Below are 14115 nucleotides of genomic sequence, written 5' to 3' on the forward strand. Positions count from 1 at the left end.
TTTGCCCCGGCACCGTCCCGGCAATAATCACAGCCGCTCTGTGTGCCAGGTACAGCATGTGACCGGCAGCGATACACGGACAAAAACCAGACGCCGCCATGAAAAAAGAAAAAAAAGGTGGCCGCTATTTCAAAAAGTCCAAAACAAACGATGATCAGCGGGCTGCGATGTTCCTGTTCTGTAAACATCGGCCTCGAACGCACACAGCGGAACTCGTTTAAGAGCCGGCCGAAGTAACTAAAACTGCAGAAACGTGTCTTATTCCTGAAAAGCGCAGACTTTTTGGGAGGCTCCGGAACGGGCCGAACGAGACCCCGGTGCTTCTCTACCGAGGAAGGAATTGGTGGGAAGAGGAGCTACACAGCACCACCGAGTCATTCTGAGGCCTCCAATCTGTTCCCTGCCCCGCGGCAAGACACTGTGACCCCCCCCCCCCCGCTTCCTGAGTCCACATGGACGGCCGGGAATAGGGTTGAGACAAAGAAAGAAAATAGGGTCCCACAGCAAGTGAAGCGACCAGCCGTAGCACCACACATCACTTTGGCCAACAGCTGAGGCCACGTTTAAACGCTCGGGGCAGTGGCCTGGCAGGCAGGGAGGGGCAAATCCCTGTCAGTGTACGGTCTGCCCTCGGGCATGCCCCGCCGATGATTCACAGACTGAATCAGTGGGCAGGATCTGGCCCGGTTCCCCTCATTACGTCACACTTACACACAAGAGGGCATTCTCTGGGATTTACGTCTCGTTTTGCTTTTTGCCCCCCCCAAAAAGGTCGTTTTTTTTGTTAATGCAGGCCAGAGGTGCCGTCATGTCAAGCGGAAAGGAGATTCAATGCAAGGTAGAGAGCAACGAGCGTGCCATCGATCCTGGTCCCTTCAGCTGAGAACACAGTAGGCTCTGTCAGGAGAAGAGGTCTTCCTGCAGCAGGAGTGACCTTGAACTCAAACTAAAAGCCCTCCCATGCTCCTTTGTTGTAACCGGATAAGAAACGCAGCGCTGCTTATTTGTTGTTGTTCTGTGCAAACTGCGGGACAGAAGCTCAACCTCCTCGCAGGCGATCACTCTAGAGCGAGCCGCAACACTCCCGGCTCGGGAAGGGACCTCTGCTCGGAAACTTTGAGCAAAGCTCGGAGCGAAAAAGCTACTCATAGAAACCATGTTTACTTTTTCCCCTTGACATCACTGCAACACACACACACACACACACACACAGACAGACACCAGAGGGAGAAGAGAGGACGCATAAGCTAAAGTGCATACACACTGGCATAAACCAAGACCTGCCATTCACCCACAAACTCAAACGCAATGCTCACTCCCAAAAACACAAGAGTGAGACTGAAGGCCACGGTGACTTGTGGACTAGAAGCCTTTTTGGCTCTGGGGCCACAGCTTTGCTCTTCTCATTAGGGCCATTAGTTTAAGCTACTGAACCACTGCACTGACCTAAAGAAACACACAGGTGAGTACGTTACATATTCACCAGGCCTCAGTAAAGTGCTGTTAATACATGATCTATTAACCCTACCCATGGCCGACCCACAACAGCCAGTGATAGAGCATTTATAGATTCTCAGAGGGAGACCAGGCATTTGCTCCTTTATTAAACATTACAGTCATCCAGCAGAACCTCAGCTAAGCAAAACACATAGCTGAGCCTCCTGGATCAGCATTTCTACTCAGATTTTGTGAACTTGGTAAAAACATAAAGGCCGGAGAAGAGGGTTAGTAGTTAGTCAACGTTCACTTTTCAAAAACTAAAGTCAAGCTAAAACCCTGTTAACGGTAGAAGGACTACACTCCTGTAGTGCTTTAACACTACATGTCATCATTCACTCATTCATAGACCATGCAGGGTGCCCATCAGGAACTCCCATTAATGCAACTTCACACACCGTAGGCACAGCTGGGGAGCAATTTGGGGTCAAGTTTCTCGCCCCAGGGATACAATTCGACACAGACTAGCGGGGCCGGGGGTCGAATCCGCCGCTCCACCACTGTGCCACAGTCGTTCTGCTACGGTAACCAAGCGGAAGATTTAACCACAACCCCCCCCCAGGGGAACAGCTCTCTCCCCCGTGTCACACCATCACACACACGCGGCTTCCGGTCGAGTCAAACAGGTCTGGTTGTCTCTGTGTCGACCAATCAGCACGCAGGGCACGGACATGAAAACCGAGCGCGCTTCCTCCAAAAGCTGCTGACTCACAGGAGCAAATAGCTAAAGATGATGTTGTCAACGGTAAAGCGACGTGGCGGCGGCGCGTGGCCTCAGCTTGCCGGGTTGCACCACCAGCGCTGTCACATGGGATACACCCACATACGTGCTGGTGTAGGGCCGACTTTAAATTTTTTTTAAATTTAAACGCACAAATTACTGCTGACAAGCGCGGCACGCCGCCGCTTCCTCTGCTCCTGAATGAGAAAACGCTTTCAATTTCACCAACGAGGCGTACGGTCGAGTTCTCTGTATACGAGAGGAGCGTCACCGGACGCAACAATGTGAAAAGAGCCAAGAGACACATATTGCTAGTGTGCTTTATTTTAATAAGAGTTGTATTGAATCAACAAAATATCAGCAAGGTACAAATTCCTTTTCAGTTTTAATTGACCAACTGTCTTTAAGCAAAATCGATGTGCTGCCTAATAGTTATTTATCCCCGTGTGTAATGATCACCGGCTGTTTGCTGCTCTCGGTACTCCTCTCATCCTCCCTCCTTTCCTTCGGCGTAGACGGCTGCCACTGGACTTTGCGTCTTTTAAGAAGCTGTGATTACAGCGTGCTGACTGCTGATCCGACAGCCTCGGGAGGATGCTCAGTTGAAACATGGCGACCGGTTTCGAGATTCACCTTTCACCTTTAGGCATCAAAGAAACAACGGAAAGGGATGCATGAAATTCATTGTCTGCCCAAGTGAACTCCAGAGGGGATTTCACTTTGTATAACACGCTTTTAATTGGCCTTTTTGCCCAATTATTGCGGATAACAAAAACGCTAGCTATTATTATCATTATTATGATGATGATGATGCCAGTATCATAATTACCATCTCTTTCTAGGTAAACAGACATTACAAAGCATGCAGACACTTTTTACAGTTAAGCCACGGTGCCACAAAGTACGATGCAAACCGTCAGCAGAACATGTCAAATAGAAGACGTGGAGAAATGCCAAAGGAAGGCAGATAATATGTTCCCTACTTCGATAATTAAGATTAATGATAATGATAATGTGTGGTCCCACGTTGCTTAATAATCAGAATACTTACAGCCAGCTCTCGGGAGCAGAAAAGATTAAACAAATAACCTCCATGTGCCATAAAAGGTTCCTTTAACTTGTATTCATGTGGCCACAGAAAACATGTAGGTGGGCTGTTTGAGTGTATACGAGGCGAGGAAAAGCCCCGCGGCGAGGAATGGTGTCAGTGTGCGTACGGCCTGTCACTCTTCACTGCTCTCCCAATCAACATCTATGGATCAATGACGGCGTTTGGAAGAGAGTGAATGAAACAGCGAATGAGAGACAGAGACGAGTGAGAAAGACAGAAAACTATCCATATCATACTAATAATTCAGAATCAATATCACACAGAAAACCCACTGTGTGGTTCCCAGCTGCTGAGTCAATAATACATTCTTTTCATCACAACAACAGCGTTGGAAAATGGCATCACATTGGTGTGTGTGTGTGTGTGTGTGTGTGTGTGTCGGTAGCAGTGTTTGTCCAGCAGCAGGAGTGATGAGAGGACGGAGTGGAAGAGGAACTTCCTGCTGAGTGACCAGCCATGCAATCGCTACACAGCCTGTCAGACCAGGCCAAAACACACAGAGAAACACACGTGCTGCACCGCGTGCACAAACACTCACACACAAAATGTGAAAAAGGAGAATAAAGCGAATGCGGAGCGATTCCGGTGAACGCTGCGTCTTTAGAGCCTCCGCATTTACCTTCAGGAGGGGAAGCGCGGCTGAAGCGGTAACCGGAGTCCCCATGATGCAAAGCGGCTTGCACTGACGTCAGGAATCATTCACCCAAACTGGTCTTGTGAGCATGAATGTCAGTGGAGGTGGAGCGTCGTTCCAGGAATTCTCCCCACGTACCTGTCCTCTCCGTGTCCTGGTTTGTCGAGCCGAGGACGGCAGATTTATAGTGGAGCTCACGCAAGGGGTGAAGGGGGGGGGGGGTTGAGAACAGGGCTTCCACGCATACTTTAAACCTATGGGAAGCCGCAATGGCTTAAATTGCATTAGCCGTGTGGTTCAATTAGATTAGCAAACAGAGCACTGCCTCTGGGAGTATTTCCAAAGATGCAGAAGAATCTGCTCTCTGCGAAAAAATAGTTCTGTGGAGTGTAACACAAGCTTGGAAATCACCTTTGAAGGTGTGATGCTGAACTATGAACCTGTGTCAGTAAGAATAAGATTACATCCAGTTTGCTAAAAAAAAAAAAAAAGGGGAAAAAACGAAAGAAACCGGATTCTATGCTCATGGAGGCCAATGTTTATGTAAGCAAGCAATTTGTTCCGTGATGTATTTTAATTTTAGTGCCAGGAATGATTCAGCTGACGCCTTCTTTTTCCTCAGAATGGATTTCACGATGTGCATCCACACACAGATAATAAGCTCTTTATCTGGGGCCAAAGAGGGAGCTCAGGCAGGGATCATTCAACATGCCGGGCTCCTGCCAGCCTTTAATGAGAGAGATTGCAAGGGCCTTATCGTTTAATCAAACCCAAGCATAAGAGTTACGAGTATGCAGGTTTATAATTCCACTGGAGAAAAAAAACAGATGATGTCACTGACCACCACAAACACTCATCAGCAGGTGTAGAGTTCAGATAAACACTAAACTCGACCGAGGTGTATGTGTTGTCCCCAGGGAAGCTCTGCCAGGTCACATGACAGCAGGACCCACAACGCCCGCAGGACTTGAACTTGTGACCTTTACTGTATCTATTGATCTTGAGAAACTGATTTGCTTGATTCGAGGAAGAAGAAAAGCATTCTAAAAGGCCCGGTGTGATAAAACCTCCCTGAACCAAAAACGAGGTCCGGGCAGGCAAGCGGGCCGACGGGAAGACAAAAACAGGCAAAGGGGGCCGCACAGCCTCAGAGAATGGAAAATTACCGCGGCTGTCCAGTCAGCTGGGCACCTTTGATCAGCCGGAGCTCAGGCGCCAATTACTGTGGGACAATTCGGCGGGCCTCAGAGGCCTGACGAGCTGCAGGCACAACGGGTCAGCGACCAGCCCGGCGAAGGCTCGCCGAGCCAGAAGCCTTCGCCGAGATGCCGCAGGAGAGCGGCCAAACGGAGGAGCAGCACAGCGAGGCGATTGTTCCCGTCCTGCCGACTCAGCACAGTGGCGATCTCACCAGCCAGACATCCCTCTCCACAGACCGCTTGGTGGTGAAGGAGGAGAGGGAGGTGTGTGTGGGGGGGAGGTGGGGGGAGGGGCTTGCAAACCTGCCACTGCACATGTCTCACTCGAAGCAAACTCGCGCTCTCTCTCTGCGAATGAAACATACGTAGGACAAATGTGCACACACACACAGACACACACACACACACAAAAACACACCCACACTTACCCCTACGATTTCTGTGGTAAACAAAAAGAGCTGCAGTGCAAGCGGTGATTGCCGCACAGTGATGCAACACACATAAAACACACGTTCCCTCGCCAACCCTCTCCAGCGATTAACCACTTTTTTGTCTCTGAAGGTCCAAACGTTCCTCACATTTGTCTTTGAAGACTAAGGAACATCTTTGAAGAATGTGCACGGAATACAGTGCTGTGAATCTAACTGCGTGGTCTCTCCAACAACGCACCCTTCCTCGCCACTTTTCTCTCTCCAGAAGTCTGGCGTGTGACAAAAAGGCAAGCCGGCAACACTGATTAACAAACAAAAGCTCTCCACTCGAAGCAGAATGAGATATCCAGCTCAGGGCTGGGCCGTTTACCACATTAAAGGGTACGAGATTTCCCTACGGTGTGAATTTTGCACGTACCGTCATACCGGTCGGAGCTACTTGTCTTACGTGTGTTATTATGTTATAACAACAACAAATAACCTAGAAAAACACCACAACCCAAAAGCTTGTGACACATAAGCAATTTGTAACACTAATAATTTATTAAAATGACCCCGCCGAACTGCATGCTGGGTACAGTTCACGGCAAGAAGTCACTCTGTTGCTACATGTAAACACAGAAAAGGGCGATACAGGTGAAAAACAGAGGGACCAGAGACGCAGCAATGAATTAATGTGTTTACTTGAAAAAGCAAACCCGTCACGAAGCAGGATACCATCAGAATCTAAATACCGTGGTATGGATTTTTGGCCATACCGCCCAGCCCTAATTCAGCTCATTAATAATTGACATCTGTTCTTGTGCTGGGGGAACATTCATCGATTAGGCCACAAAGCGGGCTGCTGCCCTGCTTCCTCTCTCCTCCACCGTCAACACAGCGATCCGAAAGAAAGAGAGGAAACAGCTCACAGACCCGCAACGAGAATTTCCCAGAAGTCACTGCTGCGCCCGGCAAAATAAGTCAACGCTACTCGCATGTTGTACGGCGTTATCTAACAGAAACACAGTAGCCAGTGGACTTTGGATCAGGCACCAGGCAGTTACACAACAGGCGAAGCCGGTCCAAGGAGACCCGTACGGAGCCAGCGTGCAGCTTCCCGGTAAACCGCTAGTCAGCAGGAGCGTCTGGTCTGGAAGCAGCGAGGTTTGGAGGAACCACAGATCTTACGCTGTGGGGAGAGAGCTTGTTTATGAGGCCATTTTGATTAAAGATGGATATCAATCCTTTTCCCCCCCCGACCGTGTCTTCATAACAAAGCTGTATTTACTTTGGCGCAATATTAAATGAAATAGATTTTCCTACAAAACCTTTTTTTAGTCCCAAATAATTGAGCCAACCATCTCAAATGCACCATTATAAACCGCTGTCGCAACACTATTAGCTCTATAAGAACTCTGCCTGAATGTAAAACAGCAGTAAACTGATGAAATGATCATTAAAGTCATTGAAGAAAATCAAAACATGACCAAAATGATCAAAACACTCCTTTTCACTAATGGCTGATGTTTTCCACTTGATCTACAGACAGCCCCAGAGTGAGGCTGTGTTTTTATCCGAGTATACATTTTCCTGAAGGAATGAACAAAGAAACAAAACAAAATAATGATTATAGATTCGGATGTGCATATATTGAGTCTTTCGAGCTTTGGCAGCGTTCTGCCTGTCGATTACCATGAAAGTCGGACTTCTTCTGCGTGCTTCCGTTAACGTATGCGGCTCAGAATCTTCACGTTGACATTTTTCTGAGCGAGGACATTCATTGGCTTTTATCTTTCTGTCACGAGGAGCACACGCTGAACAATGTGACGGCTTGTATTGTACTGATCAAACCTCCGCGGTAGTTACCAAGGAACCGGAGCCCCGGCGACGTTGAGCGCGGTGGGCGGGGCCAGGACAGAGCGTCTGCTCAGCTGCAAATCGTGCACGGTGACAGAGAGTCATAAACACACACGGGGAGGTTTGGTGTGGTGAGATGCACCGACATGGTCCCACAAAGCCACAACAAAAATCACATTCTGAGGGCCCCCATTTTTTAGACATATTACCAGTGGCAAGTTAAGTCCTGTAAATATGACTATTTTTCAGTAACGAATGTTTTTTTTTTAACGAGGGTGTGTTCCTGAGGTGAGTTATTTCATGTCCGACACTCTGGTTGGCTGCGGGGGCCGGGGCCGGGACATTCCCCCCCCCGTGTGGGACACAAACCCCCAGTCAGCTTGTCCTGGGTCACTCGTAATTAAAGCAGAGATCAGAGGGAGCTGTCCCCGCACAGGAGGCTCGGGTATCACTATGTGGGGGCCTTGAGAAACAAAAGGAGTCTCTGAGCCCTGTACCCTATCCAAGGAGGAGAGATACCGATGGGGCCACTCCCCATCAACAAGGCCCTCAACCACCACCCCACCCCCCCTCCCCCGAATGGGGACAGCGATGAAAGCTGTAACACATCACAAAACAACCACTGCTGTGGTTGTTTCTTTTTTAAATAAGTGCTGACGGAGCCAAATGCTGCTACTAAGAAAGCCTGCTGATACAAAGACTGCATAGTTTGTATAAAAACGAGATGTGATGCACTGCAGTGATGTAGTGACCATTTTTCACAGCATGATTTCAAAAACATTAACACAAGGTGTTTGTACAAGCTTTTGTTCCAACATACCCCGTAAAAGATTCCTTCCTGGTTCCTAAATTCAGAGATTAAGCAATGAAAATACCTGAGACACAGTAATGTGCACATGGATGAAAAATGTGACTGCGGGTGTTAGCAAGTTGCTTTCTAAATTGGATCTAATTGACAGTCAGCTCATACACATCATGTTACATTTGGCGGGTTGGTTGTCATGGAAACCCCCCACTGTGGAACCCGGCGGTCAGAACAACTGTAATGAATAGAAACATGTCTCGTCTCGGCCAATTTCGTAACTTAAAACAGGGCCAAAGATGTTCCTTAGTCTTCATCTTGCGTTGGTCTGAGGGTGGGTGCAATCAGCTTTTGAAACAGGCGTTGCATTATGTGACGAGGTGCCGACCTACAGCAAGAACTTTCCCTTTGGTCAAGGCTGACACCGCTCGCCGACAAACACATCAAACCCACGAGTTCAATCCAACTCGGCGGTTCCACAGAAACTATTTTGAGCCACTTATGTTGAAATGGGGCCAGCTGCGCATTTGAGATCCTGATTCCTAAACCAGCCCTATGGTTGAATCCTCTCTGACTGTTTGTTGGATCTGGTCCCAATCAGCTGACAACACGGAGCTCAAACAAGTGCGGCCCGGCCGGTTTCTTTCTAACGATTCAGAGGCTCCTGCACGGGACGGGGTGTTAATGATTCGTCCTCTCAAGGGACCCTTTTACAGGTGATCTGCAGTCCATTTAAGTCAGTATTCGGCCTGTGTGTGAAAAGCCTGCGGTGTGCGAGCTGCGCCGCTACCGAGCAGTGGTTTGGCAACGCATCTTCCCGAAAAGGTGAGAGGTTTTGCCCGAGGAGAGTGTCAAAACAGTCTGCTTTCTTCTCGTAATCTCTAACGTTCATCAAGAAAAGATACTCCGATGCGTACTGCCCTGCGTTGTCGTCTTCTATCTGTTCCGTTCCCGCTGGACTAAAAACTGCAGCAAGAAGCTTGACTATCTTGCGTCTATCGAGGGGGGGGGGGGGTGGGGGCAGGGGGGGGGGGTGGGGGCATGCCCTTTGAATGTGTCGTCACAAGTTTATGTGCCCATGTTGCATCACTACCCGGCATTCACACATACTCCTCCCTGCCAAGAAAAAGGCCTCTCCTCTGAGCACCGAGCGAACCGCCGAGAGTAACACGAGTTTCTCCCACGGAGTGAATCACCGAGCTCGGGATAGAGGCTCGCTCGCTCTTTGGCATTCTCCTCCTCTCTCAAACAGCTGACAGGACTTTCAACAGTGGGCTCGATGGCAGAGAGACAATCCTGCCTCCCTCTTACGGAGAGATGAGTTAAGCCATGAGTTGCTCACAGAATCTGTGGTGGGATGTTCTTTGTAAGGCAGAGACGTCAAAAGCGCTTTCAGAACATTATTTCCAAATGTTTCAAGCCACCTTGTATGAAATCACAGCTAGCAAGTAACTAGTAATTTCATCGATTAGGAGTGGATCAACTATATGAGGCCATTTCAATAACATATACATAGTAGTCATGTGCTACCGCACATTGTGCTGAACTTTTCACAGGTCTTGTAATATGGACCAGGCACAGCAATTAGATAACATAATCGTTGATTAATTAAACAACTAAATAATCATGACTTGCCGCCCTATTTAAAAAACACGAGCCATCGCATTAATGAATATTTAACAATTCGTCCCCTTTATAATGGAAGATACATAACCAGTGGCACCCACCAATGTTTTACCGTATGCTGCCATAACAGATGAATTCGTTTATATTATTCAAATCACAAAACCTCATCACCACCCAATTAACAAATGAGGAATGACCTCAATAACTACTGCTAATGACAGCATTCAAAAGGTAGTTACTGTGCAATAAGCACTGTGCGTCAGTCCATTGGTTGCTCTGCTGTGGCCAGCAAACAGTAGATGGAGGGGGGGGGGGGGCGCTCTTTGTAAAGTCTGAATGAGGATCTGATGGGGGGGCAGGCAGGCAGACACTCAGAATGGAAATCTCAATCTCTTGGGTTGTCCTGTGAAGTGAACACCAAGCCGTGATGCCACGTTATCACACTTCAAACATTCGTACGGGTCATGTCTATGTGTCACAGTTATATCTTCAGGCAAATCAACCTGTCTCATGGCTGAGCAGCTGTCTTTTTTTTTTTTTTTTAAACCATATGCTTCCATTGTAGCTGCGTTGGGACACATGTTGACAAACTTACTGAGTCACTGAACTAAATTGCTAATGAAGTTACGCCTTTACTTCCATCCTGAATTAGTAACACCGGTATTACAAAAGTGATACGTGTGACGACGTGAACGCGGCATGACGAATGACGTGCTAAGCTTCGATAGCCTTTTGCATCGTTTGAGCCTCGAGACGAGTTCGTGATTTTGATCTGAGTAACGTTCCCCTCTGGAAGTTGAGCAGGTAAGTATCATTGACGTCAGCTTCTGCGCCTGCACTGACGTTCACGTTAGCTAGCTAGATAACCTCTTAGCTGCTTTTTTTTTTAGCGCAGGGGAAGACCTTCTCCCACACCGTGTCAGGATGGGGGGAAAAAACTAAAATGTTTACATTTAGCTCGTCCTGGTATCTAGTCAGTTACAAGATGAGCTAAAAAAAAAAGAAGCCCCGTAACCGGGTCTACGGTGAGTCTAGAGCCGTGGAGCTAACGTAGCTGCGTGTGCCGCATCCGAAAGAAAAAAAAACACACACACATACACACACACAAGCTAGTGTTGCTTAGCATTGGCGAGCTAACAAGCATTACCGGGCAGGCTAATTAAAAAAAAAACATACGTCGTCAGACATACCTGTGACCTAGGCTGCGACCCAGAAGATGCCCCCTCGGTGCCGTCACCTTGGTACCACGGACCGCGTAGTGCCGAAAATAATTCAAATTCCACAAAAAAAGTGTCGGCGGAGACTCGCAGCCCAATCGCTTGAGCCACTGCCGCTGAATGGCTGCTACGCGGAGACTCAACCGCACCTCCTCCTTAGCAACGGGCCGCCTGCGTGCGGATTGATCGACGTGCCGACGCACAGCAACCTGTGGGCCAGCCGGAACTTCGTTGCCTTTTGGTTTCATATCTGTGGATTTATCGGTGAAATTAAAGGACTCAGATGATTGTACCGTGACCCGATGATAGAGTCCGGACAAACAAGACTCTTACAGGGCGTAACATGGTTCTTCTTATCATCGGTCCTATCTTGAAAATGGGAACAATTTCTCTGAAGTCCTTTAACTGAAATATGACCGAGTTTATGAGCCCCACTTAGAATAATATACAGATGTAATGCAACGCAGGCAAGGGGAGGAAGCAGGTTTCATTTATTTAAGTACACCTCCTACTTGGGTACTTCAGCTTTCTTTATACTTTACAGCACTACATTTTGGAAGCTGATATTTTACTATATATTCCCCTGCGTTTAAATGATGATTTATCATAAATAATAATCATTATGTTGCATATTACCTAGTACATCGTAATATATTATAGAGATGGTGATGGACCCAGCACGACATACAGTTGGTCAAATTAGCCACACGTTTACAGTTACTATACATTAGTGACACATTTTTATCTAGTAATACGTACGAAACAGAAACATACTTTTGTAATGGGTACTTCATACATATTCTGATGCTAATACTTGTGTACTTCGGCTTGTAACAATAGCATACGGTGCAATAATCACTTTTATTTGAAAACAAAGATGTCAGTATTACTTCAACCATTTATTATAAGATGTCAGGAGGGGGCAACATTTTAAAGTACATGGACCATGGAATACCGTGCAATGAGAGTAAACTGAGTCTTCAGTGGTACAGATCATAACAACGCATTCAATTTAATTTCAAAGTTAAATGTTTGTATGTGTAATCCAAATGTATTGGAAGGGAGAGAGAGAGAGAGAGAGAGCTATGTGATGCAATAAATGTAATAAGCGTAATAAATGTACCCATTAACATCTAAGTGTCCTGCACATGTCACCTGAGCGATTCTTCTTTGCATTCTCTATCTGGCTGATATGCAAACAGAGTCCAGTCGGTGGAGGAACCTCCTGAAACCACATCGTTCAAAGGACCATTTGGATAAAACCACAGGAGTTCACGTGGGTTTTCCAAAAGCTCCTTGACTTATTGTCTCTCACACCACTGTTCACATTCATTGTCCCTTTGTCTTTTCTCAGGTTTCTGCCATGTTTGCCTCCCCCCCCTCCCCCCATGATGAAACCTCTGCCCCCTTTGAAAGGCCAGAAGTTTATCAGCATTAACTTGCATTCCGCGCATAGTTACGAGGCCTGCTGAGCCGCAGCCACGCTTTGTGGCACGAAGGTTACAAAACCAACGAGGTGGAAAAAAGCCAACAGAGTCGTCAAGCCTGTTAAGCTGATGCTTGTCATGCATTTCTTTGCAGCTGTGAGTATCTCTCTCTCTCTCTCTCTCTCTTACTCAGAAATACAGATAAACACACACCCACACAGTTGTCTCTGTTGTTTTGTCACGGCCACCCTCCTTTTAACCTTGGTTATCTTAAAACTAATCTCCTGCATGATTCATTTTTAAAACCAGACCTGAGGAGGTCAGAATCATAAATTAATGTTGTGGAGACTATGATGCATCTGTGAGGATATTCCGCCCCCTCGTGGTCACAGTGTGTAAACGCAGCTCAAGAAATCCGGCGCACACACTCAAGGGTCTTCATCAATTTGCTCCTCATCCGATGAATCTGTTTTCGTGGCATGTTTGGAAAAAGTACTCCGAGCTTTCACTTCAGTGTGAATACAATTAGAGCAGGGTAAAGTACTGTTACAAGTAGTGCTTTAAAGTTCAGTTCAAAGTTTTTATATTTTAGTGGCAAAATTGTACTTCCAAAAATACTGTATAATATTATTATGCAGGATTTATCTTAGATCAGCATGTATTATATAACTATTATGAATATTAAAATATATAAACATTCATGGCATTTTAATTGTGCAGCTGGTAAGGACGGAACTAATTTTAACTAATTTATGTACTTTCTGGGGTAGCTTTACACATAATGACATTCACAAATGCTTTGGCTCATTATATTTCACAGGGGTAGAGAATGAAGTACAATATTTCCCCCTGAAAATATTAAAAATATAACAAAGCACAAAATATAATTATTGGGGTGAAGTACCTCAGAATAATAGTGCAGTAACACTACCGCTTTAAAAGTACTTACTTTCCAGAAATGCAGCTCACCCAATATGTTCCAATTCCTGAAATACATGAGGGAACATCTGGGTAAAATGGATGGAATTAAATATTTTGGCGTCAATCATATTCGTAATGAATGTCTTTGTGTTTCATGCTCAGGCCTCATGTTGCGTTTTAATCAAATTCATAAGACCACTCAGCACACTAATTCTTTTATTACCACATTTTATTTTTCAAACAACATAGAGAGTACTTGACACAAAAAAAGTATCTGCTTCAAATATTTACATTAAACTTTGTAGAGACACAGAAAAAAAATCATTCTTTGGGTCTGACCATGCAAAACAATAAATAAAGTTCCAGACAGTGCTTTGCATGGCGCGCTCTGAAACAGAAATTAACAAAAGCTCAGAGACTTACTCGGCTACACAAAGAGCTGCTCTGGCCCACGCAGCAGCTTCCAGAAGAAATGCTCCCACTACTCAACGGAATACACGCAAACGGAACCGGGATGGACACGGAAAGTAAAAAAAAAAAAACGTGTTGCCGAGCGACCGTTTCCACTGAGAAGCGTTAACGTAGAACAACTGCGCACAAACAGACCTCAGACCGGGCCTTCCAGCCCGGGGGGGCCTCGCATCACATGGGGGGGGCCTGACCACCACCCTCCCCTCCCTCCCCCCCCCC

At 46.6% G+C, this 14115-nt stretch overlaps 1 protein-coding gene across 6 annotated transcripts in view; it reads right to left on the reverse strand.

The window, feature by feature from the left end:
- numb (NUMB endocytic adaptor protein) overlaps positions 1-11240 on the reverse strand; it is a 29725-nt gene extending 18485 nt beyond the window's left edge. For all 6 annotated transcript variants that reach the window (XM_037486012.2, XM_037486017.2, XM_037486011.2 and 3 more), the window contains exon 1: positions 11051-11240. The gene's annotated coding sequence lies outside the window, so the exon portion shown is untranslated. The remainder of the gene's footprint in view (positions 1-11050) is intronic.
- Between the last annotated feature and the right edge of the window lie 2875 nt (positions 11241-14115).

Source organism: Pungitius pungitius, chromosome 14 (assembly GCF_949316345.1).
Source record: "Pungitius pungitius chromosome 14, fPunPun2.1, whole genome shotgun sequence".
NCBI lineage: Eukaryota > Metazoa > Chordata > Actinopteri > Perciformes > Gasterosteidae > Pungitius > Pungitius pungitius.